Source organism: Macaca thibetana, chromosome 3, assembly GCF_024542745.1.
Source record: "Macaca thibetana thibetana isolate TM-01 chromosome 3, ASM2454274v1, whole genome shotgun sequence".
Lineage (NCBI taxonomy): Eukaryota > Metazoa > Chordata > Mammalia > Primates > Cercopithecidae > Macaca > Macaca thibetana.
Window position 1 is genome coordinate 49,845,458 of NC_065580.1, and position 18,681 is coordinate 49,864,138.

Below are 18,681 nucleotides of genomic sequence, written 5' to 3' on the forward strand. Positions count from 1 at the left end.
ATTAATCAAGGATGTTCAACATATGAATAATGGGAGTTCTAAAAAGACATTACAGAGAAAACTGAAAGAAAAAATAATAATGATTTCACCAAATTTTCCAGGGGCAAAATTTTTTCTTTATTAAAAGAGCTCATCATGTACCCAGAAAAAAGAATGGAAGTAGATTCTTATTAAATGTATATAATTTAGAAATTTCAAAATAGTACGTCAAAAAGAAGATTCTAAAAATCTTACTAAGAAGGATGACATTAAATATCATACTTTGGATGATAATGTGTTTAGATTTCTCAAAAACATGCCAATATAGACGACTGGTGTACTAGTGTTCTACTGCAGCACAATAAAAAATTTAGCAGCCTAAAGCAACACCTATTCATTCTCCGTAGGTCGGAAGTCCATCAAGGCATATTTGAGTTCTCTGCTAAGGCTGAAATTAAGGGGTCAGCTAGGCTAAATTTTCATTTGGAGACAAAGTGTCGAGTCTGCTTCCAAGCTCATTGTTGCTGGTAAAATTCAGTTTTTTGTGTGTGATTGTAGGACTGAGGTTCCCATTTTCCTGTTAGCTATCATGCAGAGGCCACTCTTAACTCCTAGAGGCCACCTCCTTTTTTTTTTTTTTTTTTTTTTTTTTTTTACATGTCCTTCTCTATCTTCAAAGCAGCAGTGGTGCATTGAAACCTTCTCATTCATATATATGTGGCTTCCTGTTAGGTGACCATCCAAAGAAAAACTCTGCATTTAAAGGGTTTATCTGATTAAATCAGCACTACCAGATAACTTGCCAGTCTTAAAGTTAATTGATTTGGGACATTAATTACATCTGCAAAATTCCTTCATAACAGTATTTTGATTGATATTGATTAAATAATTAGGAGATAATGTGTGTATACCAGGGGCCAAAGATCTTAGGGGGACATCTTAGAATTCTGCCTATCACAACTAGAAAAAAATGATGCTTTGAAATTTCTGAGAGAAAATCATTTCTGAAACTAGACTCTATACCCAAACTATAAGCTAAGTATATTGAAATATATTTTTAGAAATGTTATGTCTCAAAAAATACCTTCTATACAGTATTTCTCAGGTAGACATTCAAGTATATGCCTTTCCAGGAAATATGTAATGCTATTTTCATTTCCTGTGACTTCTGTAACAAATTACCACAACCAGGATAGCTTAAAATAGCAGAAATGTATTCTCTCACTGTTCTGGAAGCCAGGATTCTTGGAGTCTATCAGATTTGACTGAAAAAGACAGAGACAGAAATTGGAAGAAGTCTGTGAAACTTCCAGAGTTCTACAGTAAGGAAATTGCTGAGAAAGTTACTCAGCTCCAAATGTGCCAACTCTCCAGAAAGAGGGCGAATGACTCTGAAGGCAAATCCTCTGACTGGAGGTTGAAACCATGGGTACAAAGACAAAGGCTGGCAGAGTTGTGGGCACAGAAAGAAAAGCCACAGCTCAGAGGGTCCATTGAGCCACAGAGCATGATTCTCAGACCTTGAAACCTAGTGTAATTCATCCACTCTATTCCTTCCAATTTCCTTTCTGGCATGGGAATGTCTATCCGATGCCTCTCCCACCATTACATTTTGGAAGCAGATAACTTATTTTAAATTTCACAGGTCCACAGATGGAGGGGAAGTTTTCCTCAGGGTATATTACACTCAGAGTCTCACTCATAACTGATTTAGATAATTTAGATAATGAGATTGGGGACATTTGAGTTCATGGTATTTAAATAAGAGTTTAGACTTAGAGTGGAGCTGCAATAAGTTGAGTGTTGAGAACGTTGGAATAGAGTATCTTGCATGTGGGAAGAGTATTTTGGGGACAGAGGATGTAAAATATTAATATACTGTAGTGAATTGAATGGTGGCTCCTGAAAAGATATGTCCACATCCTAATCCCTGGAATCTGTGAATATTACTTTATTTGGAAAAATGGGTCTTTGCAAATGTAATTCAGTTAAGAACATCAAGATGAGGTGCTTGTTCTTGATTATCTGGGTGGGCATTGAATTCACTAAGCATCCTTATCAGAGTGAAGCAGGCAAATTTAATGCAGACAGAAAACAGGGCAACTTAACCATAGAGGAGAGGTTGGAGAGATGCAACCACAAGCCAAGGAATGCTGACAGCCACAAGAAACTGGCAGTGACAAACAGTGGATTCTCTTCTAGAGCCTCTAGAGGGAGCACAGTCATGCTGACACCTGGATTTTACACTTTTACCCTTAGGAACTGTGAGAAAATAATTTTTTCCTGTTTCAAGCCTTCCAGTTTACAGTAGTTTGTTACAGTAGCCATGGGAATATAACAAATTTTGAATACCAGGAAATGGGGTGCTGTGGTAACAAACAACTCAAACTGTGGAAATGGCTATGGAATTGAGCACTGGGTAGAGGATGGAAGAATAGTGAAAGTAATATGAAGAATATAGAGAAAAAGCCTAGAATGCCCTGAAGATATTATTGATAGAGGTACAGATGTTAAAACAGCTACTGATGGGGCACAGGAAGAAATGAGGATCACATTATTGGAAACTGGAGTAAAGGTGATCCCTGTTATGTAGTGGTTGAAAACTGAATGAAGCATGTTTAACAGTTGTGTGTAAAGCAAAACTTGAAAATTATAAAATTGAATATTTAATTTATGAGATTTTCAAGCAAAGTGTTGAAGGTAGAGCTAGTTTTTTTTTTTGTTTGTTTGGATGCTTATAGTAAAATATGAAAGGAAGGAGATAAATTGAGGGAAAAATTTCATGAAAAGCAAAAAGCCAACACAATGACTTGAAAAAATTTTCAATCTATTCAGTTTGCAGAAGATGCTCATATTAGATGTAATATTAGAAAAATGCTTTGAAAAGAAAGTCAAGGGTGTGGCTGGACAATATTTTTCTGTAGAGATTAGGTACATGAGGTAAAACTTTATGTTCTATGGTTTGAAATTAAAAGATAATTTTTGAAAAAAAAATAAAAAGCAAAGATAAAACAAGAAAAGACATAAGTACTACCAGCATCATTATTGTAGGAATGTTATCTAGAGAGATAGAGCTAAATAGTACAAGACAACTGATAAGTTGGAAAGTGGTTGCATCTGTAGAATAGAAATTGAAACTGAAAATGGGTAATTACTTATGCTTTGTGTTGATTTTTTGTTTGTGTTGTTTTGTTTTTATAAACCTTGTGGAATGACCCTTTCAACTATATACATGCATATCTTGCATACATATTTGTTTAAAAGCTAAATATAAAGATTACCCTGGATACTCTACTATGAAAAATGCATTTAGAAGAAATAAGAGGCTATTACAGAAATGCAAACAAGAAGTGATGGTAGCACAGAGTAGTTCTACTAATGATGGTAGAGAGAAGAGGAAATCTAGATGAAATATGAGAAGTAAGGAATAATAAAATGCCAGTAGTGACTCCCAGGTTTTCTGCATGAAGAATTATATGAAAAAGGATATTTACTGAGGTGAGAATTAGAGAACTATGTCACAACTAGAGGATTTGAGGTAAATATTTTTTGTTTTGGAATGCAGTTCTTGAAAAGTTTCTGTTAAACCTAGGAGGGGAGATTTCATGTACACATTTACTATTGGAGGAACCCTCCACCGATAGTTAAAGTGGGTTCTTTTCTATTTCCCTAAGTGTCCACTGGTCTGAGAAATAAAGGGAAAGAGTACTAAAGAGAGAAATTTTAAAACTGGGCGTCCAGGAGAGATATCACATATAGGCAGGTTCCATGATGTCCCTGAGCCATAAAACCAGCAAGTTTTATTAGCGATTTTCAAAAGGGGAGGGAGTGTACAAATAGGCTGTGGGTCACAGAGATCACATGCTTCACAAGGTAATAAAATATCATAAAGCAAATGGAGGCAGGGTGAGATCACAGGACCACACAACGGGACAAAATTAAAATTGCTAATGAAGTTTCAGGCATGCATTGTCATTGATAACATTTTATCAGGAGACAGGGTTTGAGAGCAGACAACTGGTCTGACCAAAATTTATTAGGTGGGAATTTCCTCGTCCTAATAAGCCTGGGAGCACTACAGAAGGCCGGGGCTTATTTCATCCCTTCAGCTTTGACCATAAAAGACAGCTGCCACAAAGTAGCCATTTTAGAGGCCTACCCTCAGGGGTGCATTATCTTTCTCAGGGATGTTCCTTGCTGAGAAAAAGAATTCAGCGATATTTCTCCTATTTAATTTTGAAAGAAGAGAAATATGGCTCTGTTCTGCCCAGCTCACCAACAGAGGTTAAGGTTATCTCCCTTGTTCCCTGAACATTGCTGTTATCCTGTTTTTTTTCAAGGTGCCCAGATTTCATATTGTTCAAACACACATGCTCTACAAACAATTTGTGCAGTTAATGCAATCATCACAGGGTCCTGAGGCGACATACATCCTCCTCAGCTTATGAAGATGACGGGATTAAGAGATTAAAGTAAAGACAGGCACAGGAAATCACAAGGGTATTGATTGGGGAAGTGATAAGTGTCCATGAAATCTTCACAATTTATGTTCAGAGATTGCAGTAAAGACAAACATAAGAAATTATAAAAAGTATTAATTTGGGGAACTAATAAGTGTCCATGAAATCTTCACAATTTATGTTCTTCTGTCATGGCTTCAGTCAGTCCCTCCATTCCCTGACTTCCCGCAACAATTTATGTGTGTGTATGTACATGAGTCATGTGTGTGTGTGTGTGTGTGTGTGTGTGACGCAGAAGAGAATTCTGGAGTACAAATATACATTGGGACCTTAGCAGTTAAACATTATTTTAAGATCAGCAAATGGTTAGGATCACTTTTAAATAGTGGAGACAAATAAAAGATGGAAATCCAAAACCATATTGTAAGAAGTATAATATGTGAAAAAAGAAAATGAGGCATAAATAACAGCTAACCAGGAAAGGCCAGAAAAGTAGAAGGAAAATTAGAAGAATGCATCACCATAGAAACCAAGATAAGATTATGTTTAAAAATAATGGAAATACCAATAATGTCAAATGCTTGCTAAATGTCAAGTAAAGTTAATAGTGAATAGTGTTGACTATATTAAGCAACATGGATATTATCAGTTATTTAGCAAGGACTCTTTTGTGAAATGGTAGGCAAACAAATCACATTATAGTGGGCTGAAAAGTGAATGGGAAAGAAAGAATGAAACATCTAAAACTATAGGAAAATATTTCAAAGACTCTGACTGTAAAAAGTGAATATGTAAAGAAGAAAACATTTGGAAGGATTGTGTGGTTTAGAGATTATTTACTATATGCAGAAGATTGAAACTGAACCACTTCCTTACAACTTATATAAAAACTAACTCAAGATGGATGAGAAACTTCAATGTAAAACCCAAAACTATAAAAACCCTGGAAGACAACCTAGGCAATACCATTCAGGACATAGGCACAGGCAAAGATTTCATGATGAAGATGCCAAAAACAATTGCAAAAAAAGCAAACATTGACAAATGGGATCTAATTATACTAAAGCACTTCTGCACAGCAAAATAAACTATCAACAGAGTGAATGGACAACCTACAGAATGGGAGAAAAATTTTGCAAACTATGCATCTTACCAAGGTCTAAAATCCAGCATCTATAAGGAACTTAAACAAATTTACAAGAAAAAACAAACAACCCCAGTAAAATGTGGGCAAAGAACACAAAAAGACAATTTTCAAAAGAAGACATGCATGCGGCCAACAAGCATATGGAAAAAAACCCAGTATCACTGATCATTAAAGAAATGCAAATCAAAACCACACAGAGATACCATCTCACACCAGTCAGAATGGCTATTATTAAAAAGTCAAAAAATAACAGGTGCTGGCGAGGTTGTGGAGAAAAATGAACTCTTATCCACTCTGTTGGTGGAAGTGTAAATTAGTTTAACCATTGTGGAAGACAGTGTGGTGGTTCTTCAAAGACCGAAAGACAGAAATAGTATTCAAGTCAGCAATCCCATTACTGGTTATATATCCAAATGAATATAAATTGTTCTGTTATAAAGATACATGCATGCACACATTATGTTCATTGCAACACTATGCACAATAGCAAGGACATGAAATCAACCTAAATGACCGTCAATGATAGACTGGAAAAAGAAAATGTGGTACATATACACCATAGAATACTATGCATCCATAATAAAGAATGAGATCATGTCCTCATTCTTTATTATGAGGAGACCGCATGGACACAAAGGAGAACAGTATACACTGGGGCCAATTGGAAGGTCAAGGTTGGGAGGAGGGAGAGAATCAGGAAAAATAACTAGTGCATACTAGGCTTAATACATAACTGATAAAATAATCTGCATAACAAACCCCCATGACACATGTTTACCTATGTTACAAACCTGCACATGTACTCTTGAACTTCAAATAAAAGTTAGAATAAGTAAATAAATGGAAATAGCAATTTGTGTGAAATTCTGGTAAGGAGTATTCTTCAGAGAGATGGCTGAGAAATAAGATCCCTGAGAAATTTGATAAGGGTAAATGAAAGTGTATTGGAGCTTTGGGAGGATAAATTTTTATTAATTCTTCCTAACAAGAGGGAAGAAGGAAAGAATAGATATAGATGAAGGTGTATGTATAGTGTTCTGAAGATGGAAGAATTCCTTCTTGTGCATTTCTCTATGACGTGTAAGATATAGTCATTAACTTAGAATGAGAATGGATGAAAAGCTGGAAGCATCAAGAAAGTGAAAGTCCACAAGCATTCTAAGCTGGGCTGCATGGCACTTTCGAAACCGTTTTCGAGAATACTGTTGGTAAATACATAATAATAACGATATACAAATATCTAATCACTAAGAACAGTGGGGGAACATGATTTACATGGATTCTACACATTTTAGGAATCTGGACTTTTTTCTCTTTTTTTGAGGTAGGAAGAAAAGTAAAGATTTAGAATATTGCACTTACATATTGACCAAACTTTAACTGGAGTTAGGTATCTGATTCAAAATCAGCTGCTCAGTTTCTCTTCTGGCAATTTCCATTTGAGAAACAGAATGAGTTACTCAAATGTGTGGAACTGAGGTGAAAGCTTCGACAGACTAGAAACTGAAGCTGCCATGGGATAGCCCTGATAAGCCAAGAATGCAGTGATATGTAAGCACAGAGAGCTGGGCCACAGAGAGAGGCAGAGGAATCAAGCCAACATGCAGAAAGAGAAAATATGAGAATTTGTGCCCAGAAAGGCTAAGTAGCTTTATAAAAAGTTTCAAGTTCCCATGACACTGTCCTATGTTTCCCTGAGTTTACTGATACCACTAAAATACAACTTATTTTAAATAAGTTAATTCAAACTTGTTTCCATTCTCTGCAACAAAACATCCCTGGATAAAAAAATCAGGGAGTTTTCATCTTGGTTATGTTTATTTCAATGTTATATGTATAGTCATAACAACCATAGGATTTAACATTAAATTATCTAGACCCATAATATATGTGAATTAAAAGAATGTAGTTTTACAGAAGGGAATGGGGATCACTCATTTTCAAAGGACTCACATAATGGAGGATAAGAAGTATTCTTTATTCCCTCATTGGTTTTAATTTTGTTCTGTCAGTGTCTCCTGAATAATGTAGGGATAATCTTGTTCTCTGTCTTTTGGTTACAAACATTGTTTTTACCATTGCTGACACTTGTGCTTTAAAATGTCTTTTAGGTATGTGTTGGATTTATCTAGAAAACAGTGTTTTGCCTGTCATTTGACATTTAAAATAACTGAGAGTCAACTCACAGCTTTAATTAGAATTATCACATTAATATATGCTATCCTCAACACAGGTTGTTAGCATTAATTTATTAGTGTACCTAAACGATAAATTGAAAAGAAAATTGCAAAGCAGTCCGAAGAATGGATGTTGTTTGCCGGTTTCATTCATTGTATAATTATTGAGATTACATATATTGAGAGTTGCAAAAGGCTGATAATGGACCTATAAATATTAATGGAAAAGAGAAAATACTATTCTTCATAAAATATTACCATAAATAATACAAAACACCAGGGGAAAAAAAAGGAACACTGGGGGTCTTTTAGAAGGTTTTGTAAAGACTGAAATTCAAAATGATACCTAGGAGAATACACTTCAGAAATGCTTGTGAAACAGGATAATTTTACATCAATGTATTACTATTCTACTCATGAATTGCCTGATTTGCTCACATAAAGCATTTTATAATTGCTACTCATGTTTCTTTCTAATATATGAAAAAAATGCAAAGTTATGTATATGGGTAGCATTAAAATTTATCAAGTTAACGTTTAGTAGAATTAAAAAGTAGAAATTTCTTCAAAAATTAAAGGATTGTTTCAGGTTTCAATAACAATGAAAGAATTGCTGAGATAATTCTATTCAATTCAAGATTAAACAGCACCTCTAAAATCTCTATAGATGTTATTATTACTATTTAGATGTACTATGATATACATGTAACTGTGCAGCAGCACCAGCATCTCACGGCAACTTGCTAGAAAATTCAAATTCTTAGATCTCAGCCCACATCTACTGTCTCTTTTAACAAAATGATTCTGATGAATACTGAAGGTTGAGAATCACTGAAAATCATATACTTTAAGGGAACAAAATTTTAACATGAAGATAAAGGAATTGTGACCTGACATTTTTAATAGTATGAAGGTGGATCTGACCCTGACCACTCACCAGCCGTCAAGTACTATGATGTTGGAGGAAGAACAGCATCAAGGGGACACTCAGGAAACAGCCAGATTTTATTTAAAACTTCAAGGTAGAGTGAATGTTCAGTGAAAAAGTAGAGGATGGCCAATAGTTGTTAGCCATAACATCAGAGTTCCAGAGAAAAGAAGGAAAGACTTTGAGGGGGAGGAATATGGTGAGATGGTTCAGAGTAAGAAACGTAGTATGGTAATGACACTGTGAGAGAGTAACCAAAAACTCTAAAGTGGAAATATACAAAGACAATATAGATATGGTATCTGATGGCAGCCCTGTATGGCACAATAGCACTTAGGCCCACAGATTGTGGCAATAAACTCCTTTGGTTTTGTTCTTGGCTCTCTCATATACAAATGTTGTAAGTTTCAGTTAGATTTCTTTTTTGGTTTTGGGTTTTTTAATTGTCAAAATAGAGAAGGGAAAAGTAGTTGTTCATAAGATATTTTAATAAGATAATGCTGCTAGGCACGGTGGCTCACGCCTGTAATCCCAGCACTTTGGGAGGCCGAGGCGGGCGGATCACGAGGACACGAGGTCAGGAGATTGAGACCATCCTGGCTAACACGGTGAAACCCCTTCTCTACTAAAAGTACAAAAAAATGATCTGGGCATGGTGGCGGGCACCTGTAGTCCCAGCTACTCTGGAGGCTGAGGCAGGAGAATGCCAAGATCGTGTCACTGCACTCCAGCCTGGGCAACAGAGCAAGACTCCATCTCAAAAAAAAAAAAAAGATAATGCTAATGTGTTGGATGTTGACACATATACTTCATGCCTTAAATGGTGGAAAAGAGTATAATTCTTTACTTTCTAATACTATTTTCGTATTCCCATGAAGTCCCAATTTTTGTGGATGGTGGAATGAGATATAATTAGTAAAAATTTAGTCAATTTATATTAATTCAGTTTCTTTTGAATGAACTGGAATTCTTTTAGTAAAAATTAGTCTTTTTGAGTTATTTATATTTTTACCCCCATATGGCATAGTTATTTCTCTGGTGATAGCTGAAGGTGCAACTGACATGAATGCAGGTGTTTGTTCCACCATCTAAATCAACAGTGGTTGTTGCAGGGATTCTTGCTCAGTGGACACTCTGGTAGCAAATGTCCATGCCAGTTGAGGTCAACAGCATGTTCAGCTTCCAGTCTGGTCCCTAGGGAAATCCCCACTTTAATAAATAGGTCCCACCCAAGCTGTCATAAGCTGTGCATTTACTATCAGTTGTAACTTCCGTAAAGACTAATGAGCTCTTTATGGAAAGCCTCCTAGGCTCTCCTGGAAAGTCTCCCCAGCCTTTTACCATTATGGCACTAGGACTGCTCCACTAACTTTAAACGCCTTGCTTGAATTCTGAGAGCATGCTAGAATTTCTGGATTCTCAAAACCTAAGACCCAAAAGAGAACTGGGTACTCTGTTTATGATTCTCTAAACTCACTAAACTGTTTTTTTTTTTTTTTCCTAGCTCAGAGACACCTGTTTAGTGGCCTCTACCCACAGTTCCAAGCAGATACCCAGATCTAAGACCATCTGCTTTGGGCTTCACCCTCAACTCTTTTGGGATTTCTACCATTCCTAGTTCTCAAATAGGACTTCTTCCCCAACCTTTTCTTTATTCTCTCAATCCTGAGCATACCTTCTCCTTTCTCCTATGTCATATCCTGAGGTCTCTTTTCCTTTGACTTGTAGTATGACAAAAGTTTGGTGGCCTGAACACACTAGAACTGTCTCTTCGTTTGTAAGAAAATGTAAAATATACTTTTTCCCCCAATAAAGCCTGGGTTTATTATTTCAAGGGAGCTTTGAGAGTCAAAGGTGGTAAAAAGTTCTTTGGTGAAAATTATTTTGGATGATAAGCCTCACATTTTAGTCTTAACAACAGCAAGAATGCAGGAAAATATAACTTAAATGAACATAAGAATAAATTAAATTAGATTAAATTAATAAATTTAATACTTTCAGAACATTATCCTTGTTATCTAAGTAATACCTAACATTCATTGACCATTTAGTATGTGTCAGCCACTATAAGTTCATTACATATATCATTTTATCATCACAACAGCTCTATGAAGCATGTTAAAATGCTTCAAAAATGATAAAACTAAGGCACTTAGAGGTTAAGTTATATGCCCCAAGAAATGGACTGATTAATTGAAAGAGCCACGGTTGAACTTAAAAAGTTTAACAGAGCCTAAACTCTGAAACGTAAGGCTTATTATACTCCCTCTGTGCATGGAACAGAATAGTTTCTCAAATAAGAGCCGTTATTACTAATCTTACTATTTTTATTTGGCAACTATGACCACCACAAGTTGATACATGTTATTTTCAAATAATAATGTATCATTCTGCTTTAAAGACTAGACTTTTGTGAATTTTGTTTTGTTAGCTTGAATCCATCAGAGACATGGATCATCTCTTGGACTATATAAACATAGCAGACAATATAGAAAATATGTTTTACAGTTCCATCTTGTAATAAATTAAGTTGCAGTTATAATATCCCCACTCCACCAGTTGTGACTATAAATTAAGGTCACATTTTTTATTAAACACCAAACTGTAATGGACTTTCAGCTGTCTCTGCCCCAATTTGACCTTAAATCACTCTCTTTAGATGTTCAGGGAAGAGTGACTTGAAAAAGTCACAGATAATTAGTTGTGCTTTAGAGAGGAGAAGAATGAATGACTAGCTTTCTGGTTCCAACCCTAAATTATATAAAATTGTTAGAAGGGAATATTCTTGCCACATTTTGCCTTGAAAACTAAAGTGGTAAAAAGGGACCTTTCAATCCTCTTTCTAATTCCCTGTTTGAAATCTATAGACACAACATTGTTTTTTTATTTAGGGATATAACACTTTGAGAGAATAAATGGGTTGGTATATCATATTATTCAAAAGCAATGATACACAAAAAATTCAGTTCTCCCAATATTATACCACTGTTTCAATGCAATTCCCTGTGGGAGTCACTGACAAAATTATTTGAAAACAAATCAATAGGTGACTATATAAAAAGTAATTTATAAATAAAAGACTATTGTGAAGAATATGGATTTTTAAAACATCTCACTAAATCATAAAGATATAATATGTAATATAGAGTTGAACAGTCCACAAATCAGCAACAATAACAATGGATTGGAAAGGATTGCCCAGAAAGAGGCTCGGTTGTGTATAAGAATTGATTATATAATTATATAGACATCACAAATGCAATAAGAAATGTTTGCTAAATAGATTTTGAGTAACTATCTTGCAATTTTACAAAACCAATTATTTTATTTTGTATACCAAATTCAATTTAAGTTGAAGTACTTATTTAATATTTGAAAGATTATTCTACTAAAATTGTGAAGACTAGACTACATAAAAATAAAGAGCAAAACACTAGTTAGGTGTCTAATAAGCAGACTGAATGAGAAATAGGGAGTAAAATAGACAAGATGGATTCAAGATGAATAGAATTTGATAGTGAAATCTAAATCTGGAATTTGAAGGGTTCAGACTTTAGAATATAACAGAAAAAAATGGTTCTTTTAACTAAAATAGGTCAGAGTAGGTAAATAAATGCTTATGGAGTAGAGCTTATGAGTTCAGCATGTAATGCAGATGATGCCCAGGACTAGAGTTGATAATAATAGTCCAGAATTCAGATAATAGTTCTGCAATGAAAATACAGTTAACCTTGATCAACATGGGAGTGAGGGGTTCTGACACCCACACAGCCAAAATTCTGTGTACAAATTTTGACTCCTTTAAAACCTAACTATTAGTATCCTACTGTTGACCAAAAGCCTTGCTGATAACATGAGTCAATTAGCACATATTCTTTATGTTGTATATATTATATACTATGTTCTTATAATAAAGTAAGCTACAGAAAAAATGTTGTTAAGAAAATCAAAATGAAGAGAAAATATATTTACTATTCATTAAATGGAAGTAGATCACCAAAAAAGTCTTCATCCTTCATCTTCATGCTGAATAGGCTGAGGAGGTGGAGGAAAAGGAGGGTTTGATCATGCTGTCTCTGGTGGCAGAGACAGAAGAGGTGGAGGAGGTGGAAGGGGAGGCATTAGAGAGAGGCAGGCATACTCAATGTAACTTTTATTGAGAAAAATTTGCATATAAGTGGACCTGTGCAGTTCAAACCCATGTTGTTCAAGGGCCAGCTGTATAGACTTAGTAGAATTCTGCCTCTAAAGAGCATTTGAAGTCATAGAAACAGATGAAATGACTCAGAGAGATAATATGAGTGAGAAGAAAGCCAAGCACAGAATCTCAGGGTGGTGGCATGCTTATAAGCAAAATATTGTGTCCCAGAAAGCAAAGAAGAATTGCAATAAAGAGCATAAGGTCAAAAATATGCAATACAATTGAGAGGTCTTCGAAGACATTAAATGTGCTGTCTTCTCTAAACTGGGCAATTAAGAGGTAATTTAGATCCCAGCAACATGATTTTCAAAGGAGGATAGAGGAAGAGGCTATGTGATAGGTAGTTTAGAGTGAACAGGAAAGGAGGAAAAATGTGATTTTAAAATGTTCTGTGAAATAATATTTTTCTAAGAAAAAAGAAAAAAACAGACTCCGAAATTCATATTTACATTTCTGGACACTTAGTACATGTATATGAAAAGTATTTTATGGGTACTAATGTCTTCATAAATTAATGATTTTCTTATTTTGAAAATTACTTTATGGCATACTTAGATACTATATACACAAGCTAAATATTAACTGTAGCCCACATTAAATCTTGAAATAAAAACCACAATTTTTAGATTTTTATGTGATATCCTGTAAGATTTTAGTTATTGTAAGTCACTATATATCTAAATGGAAGTAAATTTAGTCCTTTTACTCATGAAACAACCAAATTTTTACTCCATAATTCAAGGGTTAATTTTTTTTCCAGAAACTACCAGTGAATAGTCTGATTCTATGTTTCCTTGGTAGCTAAAAGTAAATGCTGCAAATAGCTATATATGGATTCTGATGACATCAGTGTATTTCATTGTATTATACTTTGCTGATTTTACCCTCAGAAAAAAATTCTGAGACACTTTACCTTTTTTTTCCAGAGGGAGAGATGAACTATCTTTGAAGTGGCTCCACTCAAATGTACTAAGCAGACATAAATCACACACAAGAGATAAGAGTTAAAAAATGGTCCAGGAAAAATAGTGAACTGCTTGTTTCATTAATTTAATATACTACTGGTGAGTCAAAGACCCTTATAGTCTAGACTTCATGTTGTTATTATAGAAAAGTAAAGAGAATCCCTCTGGATCAGGTGAGACAATGAAGTAGTCATGAAATGTCTCCTGATGAGATATTACTGGAAAATACCCTACTGAGACATAAAGAATTGCAATGCCGTGAAATTCTTTACCTTAATAGAGATGAACCTTTGAAGATTTGCAAGGCTTTTGAGGTCTTTTTGCTTTGGGAAAGGATTTAGTTAAGAAGCAATTCTAGAAAAACCAGTGTCCTAGCAGAATTAAGATTTTGGAATTTTAAATACTTATCTGTTATTAGAAACCCACAAGTATAATTAAAATAATTTGCTGCCTTTTGAAGATTTCCCATAAAAATACCTAAGCCAGATTGAGATGAGCAAATAAGAATAATGCAATCAAAATGATCTCATTTCTCTAACAGGGAAATGTATAGTTTACTTCAGCAAATATAAAAGACACTAACTTCTTGGGTGAGGGTCAGCAGGTTCTGTGCTTAACAGCTTTCTAAAACATCAAGTGTCTAGGATTTAGAGAGATATATGAAGACAGTAAAACACTCATATATATTACCCCCAACACAGGCTTATTTATTCAATAAATATTAGAGAACTTATAAGAGAGTTAAGGAGAGCTGACAGAAAAAAAGAAAATGATCAATGTATGCGTGGAGACACCCACAAACAATATTATTCTCTTATGCCAACAATAGCAAGAATAAAAATAAAATGAGAATGAATATTCATAAATAAAATAATTTTTAAAGGTTCTGTAAGTATGCATATACAAAAATCAACACTGTGGAAAAAAGTTTTACCTATCAAAAGTTTGTAGGTCTGTTAGACCAGCAGTCCATTTGTAGAAAAGGCAATTGGTCAAACTGCCTCAGGTTTCCTACAAAGCCTTCATGAGGGAAAATTGTGAAAGAAAGCTGTTTTGGTTGGCCTATATTCTGAGGGCAACAGTTGTTGATTAATTCACTATAATGAAGTCCATATATGACAAGTCCACAGCTAACATCATACTGAATGGTGAAAAACTAAAAGTATTTTTGTCTAAGATCAGGAACAAGACAAGGATGCCTCCTCTTACACCAATTCTATTCAACATAGTACTACAAATCCTACCCAAAGAAATTAGGCAATAACAACAGCAAATGAAAATAAAATTCATCCAAATTTTAAAGGAGCAGTAAAATTGTCTCTATTTGAAGATGGCATAATCCTATATGTTGAAAACTCCCAAAGACTTTGCAAATCTGTCAGAACTAATAAAGAAATCAAGAAAACTTGCAGTATACAAATTTAATACATAAAAATCACTTGTGGTTCTATACAGTAACAATGAACTATCTGAAAAGGAAATTAAGAGAACAATCCTATTAGCAATATCATTAAAAATGATAAAATATTTAGGAATAAATTTAACTATAAAGATAAAACTTGAACATTGAAAACTATAAAACACTGATGCAAGAAATTAAAGTACACAAATAAATGGAAAGACATTCCATGTTTATCAAAAAGGATTATATTGTTAAAATGTCCATATTATGCCCAGAAATCAACAGATTCAATGTTATCCCTGTCAAAATCTCAATGGCATTGTTTACAGAAATAGAAAAAAAACAGTACTAAAATTCATCTGGAGCCACAAAAGGCCCTGAATGGCCAAAGTGATTTTGAGAGAGAACAAGGCTGGAGACATCACATTCCCTGATTCCAAAATATATTACAAAGCTACAATAATTGAAACAGTATACTAATATAAAGACAAACACATAGACCAAGGGAATAGAATGTAGAACCAAGAAATAAACCCGTGCATGTGCAGTCAACTGATCTTTGACAAGGGTGTCAAGATCACACACTGGAGAAAGGGTAGTCTCTCTCAAACTGATGCTCAACATCCACATGCAAAAAAATGAAATAGAACTCCATACTTTGTACTATACACAGAAACCAACTAAAAATGTATTAAACACTAAGTCATGAAACTGTAAAGCTCCTTGAAGAAAGTGGATAAAATTTTCTTGATACTGTTTTTGGTAATGATTTATTGGATTTGACACTAAAAGTACAGGCAGCAAAACCAGAAATAGACACATGAAACTACGTTTAACTAAAAACCTTCTGCACAATGAATTATATACAATCAACAGAGTAAAAAGACAACATGCAGAATGGGATAAAATATTCTCAAACTATGTGTCTGATAAGAAGATAATATCCAAGCATAATAATTTCCTACAACTCAACAGTAGAAAAACTCATGAGTATCCAGATTTTAAAATGCACAAAGGACTTGAATAGACATTTCTCCAAAGAATATATACACATGGCCACCACATATATGAAAGGGCGTTCAACATCACTAATCATCAGGTAAATTCATGTTGAAATCACAATGAGATATTAAATCAGCCCTATTAGGATGGCGATTATTGAGTTAAAATGTAACAAATTTTGTCAAAGATGTGGAGGAATGGGAATCCTTATATACCCATATAAGGTTGGTGGGAATTTAGAATGGTTTGCCTTTATACAAAACAATAAGGAGGTTTCTCAAAATATTTAAAATTAAAAATACTATATAATCCAGCAATTTCATTTATGGGTTTATGTCCAAAAAAATTGAAATCAGTCTCACAGAGATATATTTACTCCCAGGTTCAGTGCAATATTATTCACAATAGCCAAGATATGGAAAAAAACTAAATGTTTATTAACAGACAGATAAAGAAATTGTGGTAAATACATACAATTGAATATTATTCATTCTTAAAATAAGAAGGACATTCTACCATTTGCAACACAGATATACCTAGAGAATACTATGCTAAGTGAAATAACCCAGTAACAGATAGACAAAGCTTGCAGTATTCCACTTGTATGAGGTGTCTAAAAGAGTCAAATTCATAGATACGAGAGTAGAATGGTGATTTCCAGGGGCTAGGGTTGAGGAAAATGGAAAATTGTTGCCCAGTGGGTACGAAGTTTCAGTTTTGCAATAACAGTACATTCTAGAGACTTGCTGCATAACATAGTACCTAGAGTTAACAATACAGTGTTATGTACATTAAAATAAGTTATAGGAAAGAGCTCCTGTTCTTATCAAACAAACAAAAACAAACAAAACATACACACAACTAAAAAAAACACAAGAAAACTTCTGGAGGTGATGAATATCTTTATATCTTGGGTGTTGTGATGGTATCATGGGCATACACATGTATCTCAATTTATCAAAATGCATACATTAAATGCATGAAAATTTTTGTATATCAGTTATACCTCAATAAAGCTTAAACAAATTAAGCAAATTATTGAGGCATTGTTGACACACCTTTGCTCGATTGGGGAAGGCCAAGACACTATTCACAAGTACAGAGAGTTTACTCTTTTTAGTGCACTTTTTTGTTAATCTCAAGTTCATCTTTTATTTTATTTTATTTTTTTGCAGATGATCAAAGTTTTATTTAACATTATAGAACACTTAAAAATAAACAATATGCTTGCATTTCTGTTGTGTAACTTAGAAAAATGTTTTCAAGCATACATAAAACATCAGGTTTTACCCCAAACAATTATGCTATGCAGTCAGTCCCTAACTGCTGGAGTCAGCACTGCTCTCAACAGACAGCTGGGGTAGGAGGTAGGCTGCTGGTGTCCCTGCAGGCAGGTGGCTTTTCCTATTTGGAATGAAGTCTTTTCTTGTTATGGTTCTCAATCGTCCTTCTAAGTACTTCATCCTGGATGAGATCCCACTTTCTTATATCTATGTGACTACAGCCAATTTTAGGGCAACAGGCCTTTTTCTTCTGCTTGTGCTGGGACTCAATAATGCAAACAATGTCTTCCTCTTCATAGGTGTGGCCACACACTTTATTTTTCACTGGCTTCTTCATTTCCAACTGTGTAATGGGGCAGATGAAGTTGGTCTGACTTTGGGTCACAATCATATCTTCATCCACTCCTTCTGTTCCGTCAGCCTCTCTGTCAGCTTGAAGGCCATATTGCTTCTTTAGTTATTTCAACTGTTGTTTAAACACTAAAAATTTTTCATTATTTTGAAAGTCCACGTCAGAATTCTTGTTCTGTAAAGCCAAAAATTTCTTCTCCACCAATAATTTTAAATCTGGTATTTTTTCTGGACGTTCTTATTTTACATGATTTATTGTAGATTGAACAGCCTTTACATAATGGTTCAGTTGCGGATCCATTGTAGCAAATTCAACCATCGCCTTGTCCATACTATATTCACTACTCACTTCAGTCTGACTTTCCACAAGATCCAAAGCAACACTAGAAGCTGTGTCCATACCAGAGGTGACACAGGCTTGGAAGTTTTTCCAAGGAGGAGAGAGCAGACCCTACACCACTGAAGGAGATGAAACCAGTTGAACCTGAATTTGAATTGGAAAGTCCTGGCATCTTGAAATTATTACCTGGGCCACCAAGCACAGCTGGACTCAATATATGGGGAAGGTAAGTGTTCTCAGTTTTTGGAGGGAGATTACCCTCTTCCAAAAGAGTGCTTGATTCTGGTAGTCCAAGCTGTCTGCGTCTGGTGGCACCCTAAAGCTGACTTTCCTCTGGCAGAACGTCTGCTTCCTATATTTTGTCTTACTCTAACTCAAATAATTATGCTTATCTTGATAAATAGGAATATTTAATAAGAATTACAATGGCCAGTATGGGAAACTTC

The 18,681-nt window shown here is 34.7% G+C and overlaps 1 pseudogene; it reads right to left on the reverse strand.

Annotated features, from left to right (window-relative positions):
- Positions 1–17,665: 17,665 nt before the first annotated feature.
- LOC126951218 (E3 SUMO-protein ligase NSE2-like) lies at positions 17,666–18,414 on the reverse strand (annotated as a pseudogene).
- Between the last annotated feature and the right edge of the window lie 267 nt (positions 18,415–18,681).